This window comes from Equus przewalskii, chromosome 18 (assembly GCF_037783145.1).
Source record: "Equus przewalskii isolate Varuska chromosome 18, EquPr2, whole genome shotgun sequence".
In the NCBI taxonomy this organism is placed as follows: domain Eukaryota; kingdom Metazoa; phylum Chordata; class Mammalia; order Perissodactyla; family Equidae; genus Equus; species Equus przewalskii.
The window spans coordinates 33,482,731-33,498,834 of record NC_091848.1 but is presented as its reverse complement, the minus strand read 5'-3'; positions in this window follow the sequence as shown (position 1 = coordinate 33,498,834).

Sequence of the window (16,104 nt, the reverse complement as noted above, 5' to 3'; positions counted from 1 at the left end):
CCGGCCCGGTGGCACAGTGGTTAAGTTTGCACGTTCCGCTTCGGTGGCCCAGGTTCGCCAGTTCAGATCCTGGGTGCGGACTTACGCACCACTTGTTGAGCCATGCAGTGGCAGGTGTCCCACATATAAAGTAGAGGAAGATGTTCACAGATGTTAGCTCAGGGCTAATCTTCCTCCAAAAAAAAAAAAAAAGAGAGAGAGACGCAAGAGGGAAAATGCTCCTTTTGACTTATGATTCTCATTAGTTTTAAGATTACTCATTGTGATTGGCTTTATTCTGCTCTTTATTTAAATTACACACACATGTCTATCAAGAATGGCAGGCAGGTGGGAGCCCAGAGGGACCGTCAGCTTCAGGGAGGGCATGACACTGCTCAGTGCCCCACGGAGTGTGATCCGACAGGGTGGTGGCTGCTGGGGCCCAGCCCATCACTCCTGGCAGACTCCAGGTGGCTCAGGAAGGCCCATCTGAGGTGGCAGCGTCTGGCTTGGCATCTCTCCTTTGTAGAATGGGGTGGAAGGGCCTTTCTTGGGGCATCTGAAGCATCCCCACTAGCAGGTGTCTCAAAGGGTTGCAGCTACAGTCACGGGAATGCTGACCCCGGGTTGTTTCAGGGACCCTTCCCCTGGGCTCGGCAAACCCCTCAGGGAAAGGCCGGGCTCAGAGCACTGCTGAGAGGCCAGCCGGCCCCGCCCACAGCTCCAGCCTTCCAGACTGCTCTCTCAGGGACTGCCACCCGAGGCCAGAGCATGGGACTACAGGCGCTCAGCAGAATCCTTGAGCCCAGCGTCCCATAGCCACAGCTAAACTCATTCCATCAGGAAGCCACTTCAGCTTCTCTCTCTGGCACCCAAGGGACCCAGGAGGACCCAGGCCTGGGAGTCAAGTCCTGGGGAGCACCTCATGGCCAGAGAGCCAAGACCTGGGTCAATGATTCTATGTGACACAAGTGAGAGGGCCATGCGAGGCGCAGGCAGAGTCACCAGTATTGAAGGAGCATGAAGGAAGGAGCATGACTGACTGCTCCTCAGAAGAAGAGGCGTCTGAGGAGGGTCTGAGGAGAGAAGGAACACTTTCTGGGGCAGGCAGGGCCCTCCAGCTGCAGGGATCAGTGCCGCCTCTCCAGGGAAGCCAGTCTCCCTTGCGAGTCCTTGTCAACAGGAGGGCACCAGAAGAGGGGTCCAGATTCCCAGGTTACATCTGTGTCTGGACACAGGAGCCTGGTGCAGACAATGCCCCTTCTCCATTGCTAAGATAAGGAAGTGACTATTGTCCTGGTTTTGCCATTGTCCTTGCTGTGTGACCTTGGGTGGGTCCCCACCTCTCTGTGGGCCTCAGTGTCCTCAATTTCTACTAGGCCTTTCAGGCTGTAGCACTTAGGGCCCTAGAGTTGGTCATGGGGCCCAGGGTCCCATTCGAAGTGGCAGAGCTGGCTGGCTCCATCCATCACCATACTCTCCTCTCCCCTGTGACCTGGATTTGGGTACAGAAGGAGAAAGCACCAGGGGTTTGCATGCTGGTGAGCTGATGAGGTCAACAGCTCTTTCCAGGTTCATCTCCCGCAAGGGCCCCCTGAGTTAGCCGCAGGCAGTGGGAAGAGAAACATCTGGACTCTAGCTTTGGTGCTGTGTGACCCTTGGGCAAGTCACTCCCCCTCTCTGGGTCTCAGGTTCCTCATCTGCTGAAAGGAGCAACACCTGCCTTGGTCCTCAGGGAATTGTTGGGTGGATGGAACTTGACGGCCTTTGAAGCCAGTAAGGAGCCATTGGTTGAATGTGGGAAGAGGACAGTTATTTCCATTGTGCGGTAGAATCCTTGGCTCCCTCCCTCCCTTCAGCCACATTGCACTTCGGGGGCAGTGGTTTCTCCTCAGAGCTGGGCAGCAAGATTTCCTTTTATTTCTCCTTCCTTGGCCCTTCATCCTCATCAAAAGATGAAATTGCCTTCCGCCCCAACTTGGGGAAATACTGTGAGGTTTAATGAAGTAATACTTGCAGAATAGTCTGGCTATGAAGCCGGCTCCTCTCTTTGCCTTCCTGGGGCTCTTCCTGTCCCCTCTCCCCGGAGAGGTGGAGCTGGTGGGAATCCTCACCGAGCCCCTAGCTTCAGAGGCCCCTCCTCTGCAGGGTCTCTTGTGCACGCTCCTCTTGCAGCGGCAGCTCTGGGTCCCCGGCAGTTTGTTGCAGAGTCTCTGGGACGTCCAGAGCAGGCCGTCCATACACCGCCAAGCCCTGGACATCTGCCCCCTGCAGCCCAGGATGCGCCTGAAAGGACCAAGCTCTTTTCTTTCCCCGTAGTTTCTCTCCCTTTCTCAGAGAATGTCAAACAGACAAATGCAGTTTAGAAGAAATCAGTATCCTTGGATGGAGGGGAACGTGCTGCATTCACAGCAAATCAATTCGGCACAAACTTACGGAGCACGCACTGTGGATGGGGCCCTCTGCCCTGGAGGGAATCAGAGTGGAATCGGCCCCGCTGGGCCATAGAGCAGCTCACAGGCAGGAGGGGAGATGGGCGCAGGCATTAATAATTCATATTTAAGCTGAAAAGTGCTGCCAAACCAGAAAACTGTTTACCTCTCTGAGCCGACACCTCCTCACCTGTGGTATGCTGGCAATAATACCTACCTTGGGTTGTTGTGCAGAAAATATAAGATGAATAAAATAATGTATGGGAAAGGACTCTGAGGCAGCAACACAATGTTAAACTGGTGGTGTAGGAGAAGGAGAGGGAGGTTCTGACTGCGGGGCTGTGGGCATGGTTCTTGAAGGAGATTGGATACGCACCTTGAAAAATGGTATCATATTCAGTATTAAGTTCAACCATTAGTACTAGAGAAATCCAAAAAGGCAAATGGCTTTAACAAAATACAAAGCTATTTCTTTTCATGGAAATATCCAGAGGTAGGTGGTTTAGGACCAGTATAGCAGCTCCCTGGGGTCAAGGACCCATGGTATCCTTCTGGCTTGTTGCTTTTCTATAGATAGCTTCTGTCTCATGATTACCTCATGGTCCAAAATGGCTGCTCAGTTCCAGCCATTATATCACATTCTACCACCAGGAAGGAGGAAAAGGGAAGGAGAAAGTCACATCCCTTACCATTAAGAAAAAGTCCCTGAGGTAGCACTTGCCTATTGACTACATCTTAGTCACATGGCTACATCTACTGCAAGAAATGCTGGGAAATGTAGTCTTTATTTTGAGTGGCCATGTCCTCAGCTAAATATCCCATGGAATAGAGGGAAAGAGACATTGGGACGAACAAGGCCACTGCCACAGCTGGGCGGGCCTCTGGCTGCCTGCAGACCACATCTCCAGCTCTCACTCCTTTTTGCTCTCAGGGGACCTCCTTCTGCCCCTCCCGTCTGGCATCCAGAAGAATGAAGCTGCAGAAGATTGGCCTGCTGGCTCTGAATTCTGACTGCTCTGGGAAAGCATATCAAGTTAGACCATTTCAGCTGCTACAGAGAGAGCTCTGCCAGGAGCCGAGGGCTGTAGCATGGGGTTGTGTGCTGGTGTCTGTGCAGCCTCAGTGGCGAGAATACTCTGATCTGAAGATTTTCCCCAGGAAAGGAGGGGTCCTGTCTCTGAGGCTTCTCTGCGGCCCCAGGCGGGAAGGCTGTCTGAGGGGCTGATGGAGACTCACCCTTCCTGTCCCCAGTGATGTGGAAGGAGACTGGATGTCTCTAGGACCCACCTCCACTTTCCCATGTAGACAGGTGTGGCTGGCCAGCCCGTGGGCCCCTGCACCTGGGGAGGAGCTGGGGGAGTTGCAAAGAGAAGTGTGTCTGGAGGGGTTCCACCTGCTGCCTCCCTTGGAGTGTCCAGGCTTCAGGAACGTGGTGGGGGGTCCTGTGAGCCTCTTAGTGTTCATCTCCCGTGCCCACCACTGCCTGGCTTCCTGCAAGGCCGCCTCACCCGGCTCATGGCCTCGCGCCTGCGTTGCCCCCATCCTTCCACAGTCTAGTGAAAAAGCCCTTCACACCTTCGCTTACACGGCCCCTTACCCTGGAATGCTCTGCCTGCCCCTGCCTTTCAGAGTCCAGCCAACCGCCAATTCTCCCTGTACCCTCTTTCTTCAGCTCCCTGCTCCCATCCCACTTGGCTGTGACCCACCCAGGACTCCCCTTTGCACTAAACACACCCCTCTCCTAATGGGACCCCTTTAGGTTTGGGTGTAGGTATTTGCCGCCTATCCTGAGTTCTGCCCTACACTGAGACCCTTGAGGTATAGGAGCCATGTCTGTGTTTCTCCCCAAATGAGGACCAGGCCCAGAGCAGATGCTCAGCGGATGTAAGCTGAAAGAACCCTGGTGGACACAGGTTAGCCACCTCCCCACTGCCCACTGACTGAGAAGATCCCAAGTGTTTGCTCATGGCCACATGGTGGCAGGTGCCCGGAGCTGTTAGGCGGTCCAGGGTATGTGGACAGCTTTAACAGACAGGGTGGGCCAGCTGGGCGTGCTCAGCGCTGTTTAGGGCATCGTTTGCGTGGGACACGCACTCTGAGTTCCAAACGGCCTGGTTCCAAAGAAGCTCATGGGAGCAAGCAGTCTTTGGTGAACCCGGGGACTTGCTGCATGTCCACGCGCCAGGCCCGGAGCCCTGTCTGAAGACAAGCCAAGACGGGAGGGACATAAACACTTCTGAAGTGGGAAGAGCAGACGTGAAATGGAACGTCCTCCAGCCCCTCGTCCTTGTCCTTTTAAACTAGAAAGGCCTGAAGCCACCTCCCCGTTCCGCCCTTCCCGCACGAGTGAGGTTCCACGTGGGCTGGGCTGCAGCTGTCCTCTCCTCTGTGTCCTAAACAGACTTCTGTGAACCTTGAAGGTCAATATCACGGCACTTTCTGGATCCGAAATGAAATGATCCACCGTTAGATCCAATTAGCCAAGGCCCACCTCTGAGGTGTGAGACAGCATCACGCTCCCTTCCCTTTTAAGCCGGCATAGATCGCTGTGTAATTGACCCCATCCGACTCAGGGTCTAATCTGCCAGGTGTGTCTGCCCAAGGCCAACCGAAAAAGCTCCTGGCGCGCCCGCTTGCCAATCCGGCCGATTCTCACCTGGACTCATTTTTTCAGCTCAGCTGTTGCTGAAACGCACGAAACTTTGCTTGAGGAAGATTGTTCCTGAGCTAACATCTGTGCCAATCTTCCTCTATTTTGCACGTGGGATGACGCCACGGCATGGCTTGATGAGCGGTGCCATGACCGCGCCCAGGATCCGAACCTGTAAACCCCAGCCTGCCCCAATCGGAGCATGTGAACTTAACCACTTGGCCCGGGGCTAGCCCCTATTGATAATATTTTTGATGCCTGAGATCGTATTTGGTGTTTTAGCTTTTTACCAATGTATACCTTATGTACAGAATAGCATACTTAAGTGTACAGCTTGATGTGTATTTGCAAACTGAACATACCTGTGTAAACACTCTGTCATTTTTAAAGTCCTGATTTATCAAAAGAAGATTCTGTCAGGAGGGGAAGCCCTGATTGTGGGTACTGGATCAGAGCCTGTGTTAAACTCACCAGTCCTCACAACAAGCTGGAAGCTAGGTTGAACTCTCTCGCTTGCACAGAAGAGGAAATATAGGCTTCGAGAGGTGTGGCCAGCTGGCTGGTCAATCAAAGGACTGGGGCTCAGAGCAGCCCTCCTAGCACCAAGTCTGCCCTCTTCATACTCCCTCCGCCCATCCTCGGTGCAGCTTGGTGAACTGCGTGACCTGCTCTCTGGCCTTCCTGGAGCTGATGTGCCTGAAGTGTGGTGCCCAGACAGTGGACAGATGCACAGATGGATGGACGGACAGGGATAGGGGGCAGCAAGGACAGCAATTCTGTACTTTCCCTCACCTGCCAGCGTCCTTGGAGGGCCTATGCGGTCCAGCTGGGGACCCCATATACATGTCTTCTCCAGGTCAGGCAGCAGATACTGCCCACTTCCTTGCTGAGCACTCCCTCTGTCCCTGGGAGACCAGAGCCCATGTATATCAATTCTCAGGCAACAGGTAGCACTTACCAGGCATCTGCTGCATCCCCATCCTCGGCATCAGGCTGGTCCATCACTCAGACATTTAACAACCACACAGTAAGGCACTGACCAATCAGATGCCAGCCATAGAGCAGAAGCAGAGTCTGGAGGCCCTGGCAGGCCAGGCATCACCCCTTAGCAGCCAGATGGTGGTGGAGAGGGGGTGGCTGGGGGAGATGCTGGGCACCTGGTGGGGGGTGCTCTCCAGGGCTCAGGCAGCAGCTGTACAGAAGCATTTCAATACTGTAACAACTGACCTGGGCACACCAGTGCATCGTGACTGACCATCAGCCCTGTTTGGAGATCCCTTGAAGAAAAGATCTATCGCTCGCTCCCAGGAGCTTGCAATGCAGCTGAGGAGACAGGTGAGATCACTACTGGAGAGAGCCAGTGCTTTGGCCTCAGCTGGCCAGTCCATTTGTCCACCGCATGCACCACAAGCACAGGTGGACGGGTCCGGGATGGCCTCTGCGTCAGGAGTGCACGTTCACAAGAGGAGGGAGGCAGCGAAACAGTTAACCAGCGAAGTCTTTTGTTTGAGGGTGATCTGTGTTTGAGATCACTTTAGAGCATTTTTTGGGGAATTACAGAGCCTTAGAGCCTCACAGAATCACCTTTTCTAATTCCCTGTGTTTCAGATGAGGAGCCAGGGTCCCTGGAAGAGAAGTCACACGCCCAGGGTGGAGAATGAGGGGCAGATCCAGGCCTCCTTGGCCCCTCCCCAGCCCCCTTGGCTGCTCACCCAGCTAGCACATTCCTGCTCCCATCCTGGAAGCAGCGACTTCCAGAAGGTGGAGAAGCTGCTGGAGGTGACAGATTGACAGCTTGACAAAGGGACAGGTCACAAAACTATACAATGCCGACACTGTAAGACCCTTGGGGACCACTAGGGTGGGGGCACTTGCCCCACCCTCCCCCGTGGGCCTGAGGTGGCCCCTGAGGATCAAATTATGTTCAATTTATTTGCTTAAGAACATACAGCTGAGTGCAGTGTTTTTAGGAAGTTTTACACCTAAGTTAGTAAAAAAAGTTTTTTTTTAAGTTTGTGTTTTGGGATGGTCTTCAGTTGCCCACTGCGTTCATTTCCGTGGAAGCCCCTGTTTCCTGGCGGTGTCTGATAAGGGATTTTCCAGGAACTCTGGAGACCTCTCCTGTGAGCAGTCGTGTCAGAAATCTCACTGTCGGGTCTAAAGGCCCAGTTACAGAGTAGATAAACCACCGATTTACCAAGTACGCAGGCTCGCTTTTCTGACCTGAGACCTGGGCACAGTTCTGAAGGAAGATGGATTTTGGATGTAAGTGTCTCTGTGATTGTTCCATGTTCCTGGAACAGAAGACCTTCAGGTCCTTGAAAGCAGAGATTCAGGAACTGACGGCCAGCTTCCTGGAGGCCCTCTCCCACCCTAAGAGGTGCCCCATTTGCCAAGGGGTCTTGGGGGGCTGGCAACCCTGCCCTGGCTGCCAGGAGACCCTGCCTTTTTCTGCCACACTTGGTCCCCAGAGAAATCCCAGTCTTCTCCAGGGACCATCTCGGTGCTCGGAATCGTGCCCTTTGACCTGTCGAGGCTGGCTCAGGCCTGGGAGGAAAGGAAAGTAAATAAATATAAATCTGTTTGATCACAGGCAGAGCACTTATCTTTCAACAGGAAGCTTCCTGAGGAAGAACAGCGAAGGGGTTTGGAATGAGGTGTGCTGTGTAAGCATTGGCTGTCCGCGCCTTTGCTTGTCATGGTTAGTGCCCAGTGTGCCTGGATGGAGCCTCACTGGAAGTGACATGATGGCCATGCCGAGCCCCAACGCTGGGTGGGCACGCTGGAGCCCTGCCCTTCCCACTCAGGTCCCTCCAGGTGTGCACCTCCCTCTGGACCAGCAAGGGCAGCTGATGGGCCCAGCCTGGCTCCCTGCAGCTTCCCAAGTGGAGGAGGAAATGGGTCTTAGTCACTGAAGCCAGTGAGCCAGCCTCCCTCCAGGGCTGTGGAGGCGGCACTGGGGCGAGGGTAGGGCTGGGAAGCCAAACTCAAGTGTTCCCTGTGGGGTGTCCTTTGACCTTTCAGGATCCTGACAGACAGAGGATGCTTACACCCTTCTGGTTTCGGCCTGGGGAATCGCTTGCCTGGGCCACATCCTCTTTACATCTCTGTCCTTGTCTGGCTCTGGCCAGACTCCTTGTGTGGGCTTTAGATTCTGAAGAACCATGGGGTCCCAGAATTCCTTTCCTGAAGCTCAGGGGAATCCAGTGACCTGTGGTCAAAAGCCCATTTGTTAATCAGCTGGTAAAAGGTCATGGGTCTCTCTCATGCTCCACCTGGTAGATGACGTTTACTCTGGAGGTCCCAAGGGCACCTTACACTCGCCACATAGAAACTAACTCCATGCTCGCCCCTCTGCCCTCTTCCCCTCTCACTCCACCCATCCTTCCTTCTGCTGGGCTTCTGAGGACTCCAAGTTACTCCACACCCCCAATCCTCTTAATATTTTAAATCAGAATCCAGGCAACAATTTGATGTCCCAAAGATGTCCTTTGTGATGAACCCCATGCCACTTGATTTGGTTAAATTGATCTTATTCATTCATTTATTCCAGACACTTCCAAAGTGCTGGGCACCATGCTGGATCTAGAGTCACAGAGGTGAGGAGGATTGAGGCTGTGTCTGCAGGGACAGTAGCATCTATGACTAACGCCCTCACAGGGGGCAGGAAGAGAGCTGTGCCCTGGGCCGGAGGGGCCACCCTCAGTGGCTCCACACCCACACCTTGCCCCGTTCCTCAAAAACCTGGGCAGTCTGCAACAGGAACCACAGGCCACAAAATAAAGGTCAGTGTCAACAGCAGAGAATCAGGAGGTGGGAACACGAAATAAAATGGCCCTGTAGACACCACATATTTTTAGAAAATGGAGTTCATTCATTCAGGAAGCTCGTGGATAACTGAAATGGGTCGACCAGGAAGAACACAGAGAATAGCAGCCCCGTCTAGGGAGCAGGCCCAACCCTGTGCTGGCCCATCATGTACGTTGTCTCGTCTGCTCCTCAGAACAAGCCTGTGCGGTGGGCCCTCTGTGCACGCCCATCTTACAGATGAACAAACAGGGTCAGAGGAATTACGTGGCTCGTCCACAGTCACAGAGCTAGAGCCAGGATTCAAACCCAGGTCTGTTTGACTCCAGTGTTTCTGCCAATTACCACATGGAAAGGATTCCTCATTTCCGCCAGCTTCTTTCTAATCCCGGCAGATTAGGCGTCCAGGCATTGGCTAATCAGGCCTTGAGTACAGTGACAGATATTAGCGAGATTAGCGGTTTCATTTTTTGTTGGTGTTCTGGGAACTGATGGTTGGCAATTACCAGCCAGGCATTATCTCAGGTTATTTGTTGAAAATCTCAGCCCATATTTACCTTGCCCAAGAATGGCTCTGGAAAGGGAATGGACTGGAAGTCAGGTGACTGAGGTGTAATCCTGGGCTTGCAGGTAATTGGCAGTGCGACCTTGGAGAAGTCACTTTTCTCTGGTTTCACTTTCCCTATTTGATAATGAAGGAATTGCAGCAATTCTACTTCTAGGACTAGGAGAGAAGTGCATGTGCATCAAGGAGCATGCCCAAGGATGTTCATGACAGTGCTGCAGGAGGTCATGAAAACCTGAAGACCACCCACGTTAGCCCATGGTAACCCCAGGTGGTAGTTAGCCTCCAAGTTGGCCCTCAATGATCCCTGCCTCCTGGTATTGCCCCAGGTATAGTCCCCTCCCACACCAAAGCAGGGTTGTTATGCATGACCAATAGCCAATAGCAAATAGCAGAGCAATGGGATGCCACTCTTGAACTTAGGTTATAAAAAGACAGCAGCTTCCCTTGGGTTCTCTCTCTGTCTGTCTCTTTCTCATCGCTGGGGGAGCCGCCTTGTTGTGAGCAGCCTTATAGAAAGCCCCATGCAGAGAAGAACCGAGTCCTCTTACCAACAGCCATGTACGTGAGCCACCTTATGTGCCAATTTTTTAACCCCAGTCAAGTCTTAGCTGACTGCAGCTGTGGCTCCACTCAACTGCAACCTCAGGAGAGACCCTGATCCAGAACCACAAGGATAAGCATTTCCCAATTTCCTGATCTGTGTGAGATGACAAATGTTTGCTGTTTTAAGCTGCTAAATTTTGGGGGTAATTTGTTACACAGCAATAAATAACAAATACATCCCATACTATAGAATATTATGCTGCAGTTAAAAAACGGAGTAGATCTCTGTGTGCGGATACAGAAAGATTTCTAAGAAACGTTGTTGTGAGGAAATAATAACTACAGAAAAACATACAGAGCTATATCCCTTTTATGTAAAACTCTATCACCACCTGCTATAGCTTATGTGCATTTACATATGCATATACATATGCAGTAAGTGAGCCATCATGATATACCAACGATTAACATCAGTCTGCAGTGACGGGGTCAGAGGAGGATGCAAAAGAAGACTAATTTTTTATTCAATATATTGTAATTTTATTTTAGATTTTTACTATGATAATGTGTCCATGTATGACTTATATACAATTAAAAAATTCTTTAAACCGAGGGATTGGACAATATGATCACTGAGGTCTCTTTTAACTCTGATGTTTTATAATTCTATTAAAATATCACTGAATGTAGACTAAAAGAACAAGATAACATTTATCACCTGCTTGTAGGAAAACATTAAAAAGTTTGATAAATCAGGGGCCGGCCCAGTGGCACAGCGGTTAAGTGCGCACGTTCTGCTGTGGCGGCCCGGAGTTCGCCAGTTTGGATCCCGGGTGTGGACATGGCACTGCTTGGCACACTATGCTGTAGCAGGCATCCCACATAGAAAGTAGAGGAAGATGGGCATGGATGTAAGCTCAGGGCCAGTCTTCCTCAGCAAAAAGAGGGGGATTGGCAGCAGATGTTAGCTCAGGGCTAATCTTCCTCAAAAAAAATAAAAGTTTGATAAATCAAGTGTTGGCCAAGATGTCAGGAAAGTTGGTAGTCTCACACACGCTTCTTGGAGAATAGATGGAGAATCTCTTGGGAAAGCTGGTTAGGATGAGCATAAGCTAATATCAACTGAAACAAAACATGCAGACTCCACACCCTTCGAGGCCCAGCCCTTCCACTTCAGATATTCATTCTTTTACATAGAAACATGCTGGAAACAAGACGGCATTGGGTGTACTTACATAACTGCTATACTGTAAGGAGCATTCTGTGACATGCCTAAGGATGCACAGGGCAGCAGGGCTTGCAAGAGCAAAAAGTTAGAAATAACCTAAATGTCCATAAAAAATGTTGGTGTATTATCATACCATGAAATAGTATGAAAGTATTAAAATGAATGAGCTAGACTTCTAGGTCACAGTGTGGATAAATCTTTAAGACACGTGAAGTGAAAGTTACATATGATGTGGTACCATTTAGAAACACAAACACATGATACCATCTCATTTCCTGATGTTTCGATGAAAAATCACAGAAGAAAGTCTGTAATGGTACAAGCCAAAGTCATAAGGGTAAGTGTCTGGGTCTCTGGAGAAGGGGAAGAGATTATAATTGAGGGATAATTAAAAAGGACTTAACCTTTATCTACAATGTTCTGATTTGATTAAATAGTTATAAAGCGCTAGTAAGCACTAGGTAAGTAATGTACTTAAATATTCATGTGTCGTTAAAAATTAATTGAGAAATGGTCATTTGCCCACACCAAGAAGAACTTTGCCTGGATGAGTAGGAAGTCTGATATTTTAAGAGCAGTCTATCAACGCTGGCTGGCTGTACATCAGAATCTCCTGGAGCTTTAGGAAAAAATGATGCTAGTCCTGCCCGCACCCAGCAACTCTGATATTATGGGTGCATGGCTCTGTCCTCCGTGCCTTTCAAAGGCTTCCCAGGTGATTCTAGTGGACATTTGGGGCTGAGAACCCCTGATTTAGAGAAGCAGGCACTGAAAAACTGTCACAGACGGTAGGACACTAAGGAGACATAATGATGTGGTCTCCTGGATTGGATGCTAGAATGGAAAAAGGACATTAGTGAAATCCAAACAAAGGATATAATTTAGTTAATAGTGTGTACCAATGTTAACCTCAGTTTTATAACTGTACCCTAGTTACGTAAGATGTGAACATGAGGGCCGCTGGGTGAAGGGTGCAGGGAACTCTTCCATCCGTACAACTCTTCTGTAAATCTAAAATGATTGCAAAACAAACAAGCGCTACATATCTTGGATAATTGTTCTGGTTATATTTTAATTCTTGCTCAATCAAAAAATCTGTCAAGTCTTTTGTGTTTTTGAGTGTTGTGCTTTAAAGCATTGGGGGTGAGGGTTTGCCAGATCTGGTGCTTCTGAGGTTTCTGGGTAAGAACAGAGGTCTGGCTAGAACCTCGGAATCTTCCCCTCCAGCTGGAGCCCGGAACTCAGCATCCCAGGGAGGGGCCTCGCTGGAGCCATGCCCTCTCCTGCAGGGTTGCTGGCTTCTGGCGATGAAAAGATGCTCAACAAAGCTCGAGGGAACTTTTCCCTCCAGGTTCACAGGGGACATTTCTCAGGTGTAAGAGCTGTCCACGAAGCTCGCTGGTTGCTCCAGAATGGGTGGGTAGGAGAGAAAAGGCCCTTCCCACAAGGGTGGAGGAATCCCAGAGCCGCTGAGCTGGGAGATCTCAGTGCTCACGGGTCTGATGCGCACATTGCAGAGTCTGGGAGAACAAAGGCCAGAGAGACGGGGAGGCCGGGCCACGCCTGCCCCGAGCGAGGGTAGGGCAGTGCTGGCCTTTGAGTCCAGGTCTCTTGATCTGCAATTCTAGGGCCCTTCTCATTATTTCATCTTTGTCCCTGAACTTGACAAGTAGGTGTCTGTGTAAGGGGAACTTGTCTCTGGGCTTCAGAGAGCCCAGAGCTTAATTCCTGGCTCCTTGTGACTCCCTCTGCCTCTGCGGAGGAAAATGTCTCCTTTTCCATTACTTACAAGAGGTGGGCTCTGTGAGAGGCCTCCAATCTGCCAGCTGCCGACACTTCGCAGAATGAAATCATCCTGCTGAATTGATAAATTCCGGAACTACTTCCATCTGAGGCCTGGCCGGTCCCCACCTGGTGCACTTGACTGAGGAGGGTTCTGCTCCAGTTCACCTCTCTCAGCTGACGTGGGTGTTCAGCTGAGACGAATGGGCTATATTGCCATGAAATTTCCCCAGAATTTGTGCCATGCCGCCCCCCAGCCTGCCAGACCACACAGGGGCCTCAGGATCTGCCTGAACATCTCATCGAGGCTCGGTCTGCCTAGAAGACACTTTGGGAAAAAGCGATTGCTTCTAAAATCGTTCGCAGTAAAGTGCCTCTGATTTATTTTGCTTGAGGAAAGAAAGAAATGATCCTGGCCTATGGCTTTGAGCAGGAAGGTGATGGGGAGACGGGAGCAGTGGTTCTCAGCAGGCTATGCAGTAGAATCACCTGGTGACCCCATTCCGATTTAATCGATTTGAGGGCCCAGGCATGGGTATTTTTCACAGTGCCTTAAATAGCTTTCCTAAACAGCTCGGGCTGAGAACAGGATCGGAGGGAAAGGGGGAAAGAGCCTTGAAGTCAGCGGATGGGATTCCTTATGTTTGCTAAGTCAAGAAACTTTCTAGAGAGGGGAAGGACTTGCCCGAGGTTCTGTATATTGTTGGCAAATAAAATTCAAGTTTCAGCTGAGCAAAAATCTGTGCGTCACCTAGTCTGTGCTGGGTGAGCAGGAAACCAGGATGTGAGGGGTGGTTTCTCCCAGCCACTCACCCAGCTGTCACAGGAAGCAGAAGAGGGGAAGGGCCAATCCCAACAGAGAAGTTTGGGGAGGCGGCGCCCAGCTCCCACCATGGTCCCCTCCACCATCTCCTCCCGCATAACGCTGCAAACCTGAAGGTTGAGTGGCGGTCTCCTTTGAACAGCCTCTCCTTTGAGAGCGAGGATGGTATGTAGTTGATCACATGGGCTCTGGAAGCAAGCTGCCCAGTTTTAACTCTAGCTCCGGTGCTTCCTAGCTGTGTGACCCAGGGCACATTTCATAACCTCTCTGAACTTCAGTTCCCTCATCTGTAAAATGGGGATAATGAGAGAGTATGCTCCACAGGGTGGGGAGGGCGAAACAAGTTAGCACGTGCATATAAAGTGCTTAACCCAGTGTCTGGTACCTAATGTGCTCTCATTAAATGTTAGTGGCTGTTATTAGGCTGGCAGGCTCAACACTCTGCCTCCTGGTTGGAAGGGAAGTTTCTCTGCAAAGCAACTCTGTCCTGCTGATGCATAAGCAGTCTTTAATGCCAGGGCCGCCACCGACCCCCTTGGCTGCCTATGTCCCGTACCCCCAACCGCCTGCTCTCAGATGCCCCTGGGCCTAGCTCATCGAGAGCCTGCTCCCGCTACCATCTGTGCTCAGCTCCCCCTGCAAGCGGATCCCACCTGTGCCTGGTTCCTGTCTGAGTGCTGGTCCTGCTGTGCCCCCAGACTCACTTGTCACCACCTTAAGTCTGTGTTCTGAAGCACGCTCTTCTGAGTAATCCAGGGCTGGTGTGTGCGGGGTGACCCGACTTCAGCAGGAAAGAGGCAGAGGCCTCATGGACTCCCTGTGCCTGAAGAGGGAGGGGCGTGGGTGAGCTGGGATGCTGCTGGAGTCACTCAGTCAAGGGAACTGCAGTGAGCGACTCGCAGCGATGGGTGAGGCGTGGCCTCTGAAAAGCAGCAAAGAAAACCACTCCAGAGGCCGGTGAGTGAGGACTTCCCGCCACTCATCCTCACCTCCTCTCTATCCTCCATGGCGCCACCCCTGCGGAGCCCAGAAATGCAGTTAGCAAGATGGGGAAGAAGAGAAGAAGCAGTAAGAGGAGAAGGGGAGAAGCTCACCCTCTCTGTTGTGGGCTGAGTTGTGTCCCCCCAAATTCATATGTTGAAACCCCAACCCCCAGTATCTGAGAATGTGACTAAATTTGGAGATAGGGCCTTTAAAGAGGAGATTGAGGCCGTTAGGGTGAATCCTAATGCAGTGAGTCCTTATGAGAAGAGGACATTTGGGGACACAGACCCAGGGGTGCACGCGCACAGAGGGAAGCCCATGTGTGGACACAGGGAGAAGGTGACCTTCCATAAGCAAGGAGAGAGGCCTTAGGAGAAACCAAACCTGCTGACACATTGACCTTTGAACTCCAGCCTCTTGAACTGTGAGAAAATAACTTTCCGTTGTTTAAGACGCCCAGTCTGGGGTATTTTGTTATGGTGGCCTGAGCTGACTAGTATACTTCCCCAGCTGGATGCTTTCTAAGGGCCCTGACACTTAATATCCTGCAATTTTTTCTGTGTCCTCACAAAGAATTATTTAAAATTGTCCCTGGCCCTTGGGAAAGCCATGAAAAGGAGAACCTGGAGCTGGGATTGGGGGCGCCGGATTCTGGGGAGTCTGGCCAGCCAGCTCCCACACAGGCTCAGGGCACAGGAAGGAAGGATGATGTTCTCTGGGGGTGTGGCTCAGCCTGCCCTCTTGTTTCATGGCTGCTCTGCTGAGCTGGCCCCCCGAGCTAAGCAGCAATGCATTTCACAGCCAACAGTGGGCAGAGAGGGGACTCTGCCAGGTTACCCAGCTGGGGTCAGTTTTCTGGCCCAGGAATAAAGGGTCAGACCAGCCTGTGAAATTCTGCATTACTGACAGGCTTTACTGCTTATGGGAGTTCAGGTCAACTCAACAGAGTGCCTGCTGCATGTTGAGTCCCAAGCTAGGCACATGCTGGCTATGAGCTTGCCACGAGACCTGGCCCAACCTGCATTTCCAGTCTTTGTTCTTTTCCACACCCCAACACATGCACTTCGTATACCTGTGTTAGTCAGGACTCTTCCAGTTGCAAGTGACAGAAAACCAATTCAAACTAATGTAAACAAATAGGAAGGTACTTATTAACTCACATAACTAGAAAGTTCTAAAGGGTCCAAGTGGCTAAGGCTTGGCTTGATCCAAGGGTTAAGTGTCAATAGCAATAATATGGTTCTTTATCCTCCTCTTCATATCCTGCTTTCCTCTTTGTTGATGTCCTTCTGAGACAGACTTTCCTAC